Genomic DNA, 5,895 nt, shown 5'->3' on the forward strand with positions numbered 1-5,895 from the left:
ATTACAACAATCACTCCGATATAAAGATTATGTTCGACACGTAAGTAATATTTATTTATTTCTTACATATATAATGTGTTTGTTAATGCTCTTATTCTATTTATAGAGAATGAGTCACTACAACCCTAAGACTCTTATTTTGAGCTCAATCCATAAAAAGTCCTAAATTACTATATTTAATTAAACTCTTTTAGCTAAATACAAACTATTAATTAAATTAAATCACATTTAATTCAATTAATTGTCAATTCTCATTTATATAATTAAATCATATTTAATACAATTAAAATCCAATTAAATCAAATTTTATTTAATTTAATTATTTGTTCCGCTATTGGTACTTTATACGTAGTTCTCATTGAAATGGTAATAATATATTATATAATATAAATATTATTAACAATGATTGGCATATAACAATGCATCATTGTCACACAAATCATGAGAAAATTGGTGATACAATTTACCGCAACCACTATTTAGCACACAGTAATTGTCATCTCATCTAAATGTCAAATTGTATACAAGTCAAAATGTGTGTCATACTTACAAAGTCTAATTATTTATTTATCGATCCCAAAATAGACGTACAAATACATCTCACACCCCTCTATATAGTTTATTACACGTTCAATAACCACATTTATGATAACTTTGTCACAAACAATATTTGATAGTCTTAAAGTCTACAACGTCTGATGTAGGGATCGTAGTGACTTCAAGTCGAACGACTACTCACTATGTGTAGAACATCAATTTTGTCCCACCAATTCAAAATAATTCTCCCAAAAATGAATTAAGTAAATATTTTCCACTTATTATTAAGTCTAAAAATTATCATTTTATAAATATGGTGCAATTATGACTCCATATTTCCGATTTCGTCACACTACATTTAACACCAAAAATAAAATAAAAACAAAAAAAAATGTGTTTTTTCTAGCTGTTACACGCTTTCCCTTTTCTGTTGCCTTTCTACTCCTACCTTCCTTTATTATTCGCTTGACCGTCATGTTCCTACTTTCTCTTCATTATTTCTTGCTTCCCTGTTGCAAAGCAAGAAGCACCTCCCTCCCCTATTTTATTTATTTATTTAATTTTTTGTTTAATTTTTTTTTAGTTCAATAGGATTATTAATTTTACTACTTGTGCATTCAATAAAAAAGGAAAAATCACCTATTTCCTTGGTAACATAAGGTTGTTTAATTTTTGTTCTAAAACAATAAAAAATTCATAACTTAATTTTATCTCACAGATACGCAATTCATCGTTTAGGCCTACAAATTGATAACAAAAATCACCAAAGAAAAAGAAAGATTTTTACAAAAAATATGAGAGGAAACTAAACATAGAGAAAAAGAAGAAAGAAAGAAAAACATTAGAAGCAAGAATAGTTACTGGACCTTATCCAGCTCCAAGGTATTTTTTTACATACAATAATATGTCTATAATTTTATCATTCTAAATAACATTCATATTTTTTTTCTTTTAAAAAAAATATTAATATATAAAATCAAATATCAAACCTTTTTTTTTCCCAAGTCTCTGTTTGTTCCTCGCCGGCACAACCTCCCTTCACAGTCATCTTCGATCGATAGTGTGCATCTGCGTCGAATCCGACCATCGTCAGCCACTGCAAGCACCGGAGAATTCACTATCACTACTAGAAATTTCACCTTTAGTGACAAAAAATCCGTCGCTAAGGTTAAAAAATCGGTCTCTGTTGTTCGTAGTGACCGGATTAGCGACCTTTTAAATTTTGTTGATAAACTGCTAGTCGCTAGTTGTTGCGATCAAATCAGCGAATGAATTTAGTAACTGATTTTGTGACTGAGTTTGAGACTGATTTAACAACCACTTTGAATTAATTTGTTATGTCATTAGAGATTGATTCATAGACGAAATTTATGACATAAATTGTTATTTTTATTAAATATTTGGTCACCAATTCCGTCTCTAAATATTTTCGTTTTTTTTATAAAAAAAAAAAAAAAAAAAAAAAAAAAAAAAAAAAAAAAAAAAAAAAAAAAATTTTTTTTTTTTAAAAAAAAAAAAAAAAAAAAAAAAAAAAAAAAAAAAATCATTATTGTAATGTCCTAAAGAACATTAAAAACAACGTGATATGTAGAAAAAAGTACTAAATGTGGAGCCATAAAGCATAATCAATATTTTTCCCTTAAAATCATGTTGAACATTTCCTATAAGAGAATCAAGTGACATACAAGTTGAATTTTTTCGACTAGCTTAAAATTGTATTGTATATATTATGACATTGTTTAATAAAGTTTGATGAACTATAAGACACAACATCAATCAAGACCGATGATGTCTTCGATGGACAGATCCCTTCAAAATGCAATGTCGCAGTCGTCGACGGAAACACTCCAACTTCTGAAACCTGTTAGGTTTAAGTTTCTTCCTAACTTGTTTGACTTCCTTCTTCTTTGGATTATCTTCATCTTCTTTCAGTTCTTCCAATATTTCTCTCAAACTTCCCAGAGGTGTAGCAAATACCTGTACAATATTTTGGTGTCAAGCACATAGCACTTTTCTATCTTATGTCACCTCACAATAATTTTTATATAATGAAAAAGATTATGTGCACTGTGTGCATATATATATATATAGAGAGAGAGAGAGACATGCCTTAGAATCGTTATCATCACCCCTAAAATCGGGATAAGATTCTTCATCAATGAGTCCAAAAGAAGGGCATTTGCCTCAACTTTCTCTTGTTGAGCCACTATATGAGAAAAAGTCTTCAGCTGGACAATTTTGATCATCTTGTAGAACCATTGAAATGTTTAAAGCACTAACAGAGTTGATAACAAACAATTACCACACAAAACCCACACACATAACAAGAAATTCATCATAGTCTCTAAACAAAATCCAACATTTGAGTTGTATGCTATGCTTTTCATCTTGAAAAACTAATGTATAGTACTTCCTTTGTTCCTATGTAAGTGTCATTTTTGTATAAAAGAACTTTGTTCCTATTTATTTGTTGTTTTCAAAGTTCAATGCAATACTAACTATTGGTTTTTCAATTATACCCTGAACTATTTATTGGAGAGAGAGAATAGTTGAAATGAGTTAATAAATAGTTAAAGATATTATAGGAGAAATATTAATTTCATCAAAATTAACGAAATTTATTTTTATGTGTAAATAACCTTAAAACAACAATTAAAAAGGAAAAAAAGGAGTAGTTGTTTGATGTTTAACTTTTCAGTGTGTAGATGTTTTATTGATGACATGAACTGGTAATTTGTTTCCAATAGTGTGACCTATAAGTTAAAATCACCCTTAAAATTTTCTTAATTTCATAAATAATAATTAATAAAGTTACCTTTTCGTCTGCAGACTCATCAAGGCAAGGTTTACCATAGTCATGTGCTTTGTGTTCTCTAATCACAGACTCCTGCATTACAAGCAATTAATAAATTAGACAAAAAAACCTTTTGGAAGAAAATAACATGGACAGATGAAAGAGTTTGTCCTATTGTAACAGTCACTGAAGCAATTCTAGTCACTGAAGCAATTCTTTAAAGAAGTTCACTAATTGATGTTATGGTCGATTTCAAAACGTTTGGAAGAGCAAAAGATCAACTAGCAGCGTTAGTAGTTGAAGACCGTATACTAGAGAGTATATCATATAGTAGGCCCTGGCAAGCAAGCAAGATCAAATTAGTGTCTATTGTTCAACTAACATCCACATAATTCTAAATGATATTACCTAATTCATAGCAGAACCGAGTCATACTCAATCATAGAAGGGCGGAGGACATTGTAGAAAAATATACAAACTGAATCATAGAAGATTTGTGGTCGAGTGGAGTTGTGATCACCGTCAAATTTTATCATATTTTTATCTCCCTACAAAATTATAGGCCAATTTAGTTGTTTTGTTTATGTGAAGAGAGCGCAAAACTGCAAAATGATTTATAAACATATGCTCAAATGTTTGAAATAATACCTTATATGATTCAGAGATGAGATCAAAGTGGTGAGGCTGAACAAAAAGGTCTTCGTTACCATGTCCAAATAAAACAAGAATGAATGTCTTCGGCACAACCGGTAAGCTTTGAAATCATTAATTTTAGAAAGGCATGTAAAAGAATTTTTGAGAGTTTAGGGTTTGTTTCACATATTAAAGTTTAAAGCGGAAATAGAGTTTAGAAAGGGAAATTTATTTTAGTGAAAAATGGATAGAGAATTTTGTTTTGCTTGAAACTAATTTTTCCTTGTTTTTTAATTAGAGAGAGAAATTTATTTTAGTGAAAATTGGAGAGGGAATTATAAAAAATTTCAATCATAAAAGATAAAAGTTTTGTCATCCAATTTTAATTAAAAAGAAAATATAAATATTAGAGACCGATTTTTCAGTCACTAAAACTTAAGTAGTTAAATTTTGTATTTTGGTCTCTAATTCAGTCTCTAAATTGACCGAAATAATTTGGTATCTAAGTCGATCACTAAAGACCAAATTTCAAAGTAGTGTTAGCGTCTAAAATTTTGGCCGTCAAAATTCAGTTGTTATTTCAGTATCTAAATTTCATTAGTTATCGATTTAGTGACGAAAAAATATTTAGTTTTGAGATTCAAAATTACAGTCTCTATTTTGTTCTTTAATGTAACTGAAAATATTCAATATTTAAATCGGTCACTAAAGACAAAATTTCTAGTAATGTATACAAACACAATGCAGATCAACAGTGAGGTTCGCCACTATCGCAATCTTTCATTTTTCCGGTGCTAGATCTTCATCTCCCTTTACTCTAATATTTTTTATTTCCTCTCCTCTGCAATGGCCATTCCCGGAACTGTGGTGTGTGTTTGTGTTAGCGTGTTTATCCTTTTTAGATTTGTCATGTTTTTTTTCACTTTAAGTAGGCCTAACTCATTTTTTTTTTATGTAGATAACTTTTTAGTAAATATTTAATCCTAAATCATTACTTAATTATTATTCATATTAATCATTACTTAATTATTATTTACAAAAATGAGTTTTTCTCATTTCTATGTATCTTTTTGGCAATTGAAAAATTTGGAGACTTGTGCCCTAAGAGAGAAACTCATATGCGGCTATTTCTAACACTATTGGTGCAGTTTTATCAAGAATTATTCATGAATATTTCTTGTAATTCTTCTCTAATCTCTATCTTTCTTATCTTTATCATGAGTAACTAAACTCTATTTGTTAGGGATGAGTGAAACAAGAAGAAATCCTTATTTTTCTGATTTGATTTCTAGTTATATGAATGAGTTTATTGAACTATTTTTCCCATATATGTGTTTAATGTTTTTTATTACTTAGTCAACTTTAAAATGTTATATGATCCTTATTTTAAAACAGAAGTGGACTTTACGAATGCTTGAGATAAGAAATTTATAATATTGTAGTCTAGAGATAGATGCAGGCTATGAAACCAATTAAATTAGTTGCAAAGGCAGTAGTATAATTTTAATCTTTAAATCCACTTATAAGGAATTAGATGTTACTTTGGAATTAAAGGTTCTATCACTAAGACATTAGGGCAAGAATAATAAAGATAATTCGGTTATAATTCAATAAAAGAATTTATTAATTAGGATTAAATTACAAACCAAGGTTGGACTCGAAATGAAACTCATCCCTTACATTTTTCTTATTATAAAAGTTCAATTATATTACTCTTGTTAATTTCAAATATCATTTCAATCAATTCAGAAACTTTTTGTTCAATTTTAGTAATTAAACATAATTCGATAGTAAAACGCAATCCTTGAGTTCGATACTCGGTACAACTATTTTAATTATTATTTGCAACGATTTAGCACACTTGATGAAACACTATCATTACTCCTTAGAGAAAGGAAATCCTTATCGATATACTAGACAACCCCCAAATC

General features: G+C 28.8%; 1 long non-coding RNA gene across 1 annotated transcript; it reads right to left on the reverse strand.

Annotated features, from left to right (window-relative positions):
* Nucleotides 1-2,419: 2,419 nt before the first annotated feature.
* On the reverse strand, nt 2,420-4,133 carry LOC113784623 (uncharacterized). Its single transcript, XR_003470706.2, has 5 exons — nt 3,980-4,133; nt 3,740-3,879; nt 3,353-3,668; nt 2,647-2,812; nt 2,420-2,514 (listed from the first exon to the last, which is right to left on the reverse strand). It is a non-coding gene; the product is annotated as an uncharacterized lncRNA (long non-coding RNA).
* Nucleotides 4,134-5,895: the final 1,762 nt, after the last annotated feature.

Source organism: Cicer arietinum, chromosome 4, assembly GCF_000331145.2.
Source record: "Cicer arietinum cultivar CDC Frontier isolate Library 1 chromosome 4, Cicar.CDCFrontier_v2.0, whole genome shotgun sequence".
Classification (NCBI taxonomy): domain Eukaryota; kingdom Viridiplantae; phylum Streptophyta; class Magnoliopsida; order Fabales; family Fabaceae; genus Cicer; species Cicer arietinum.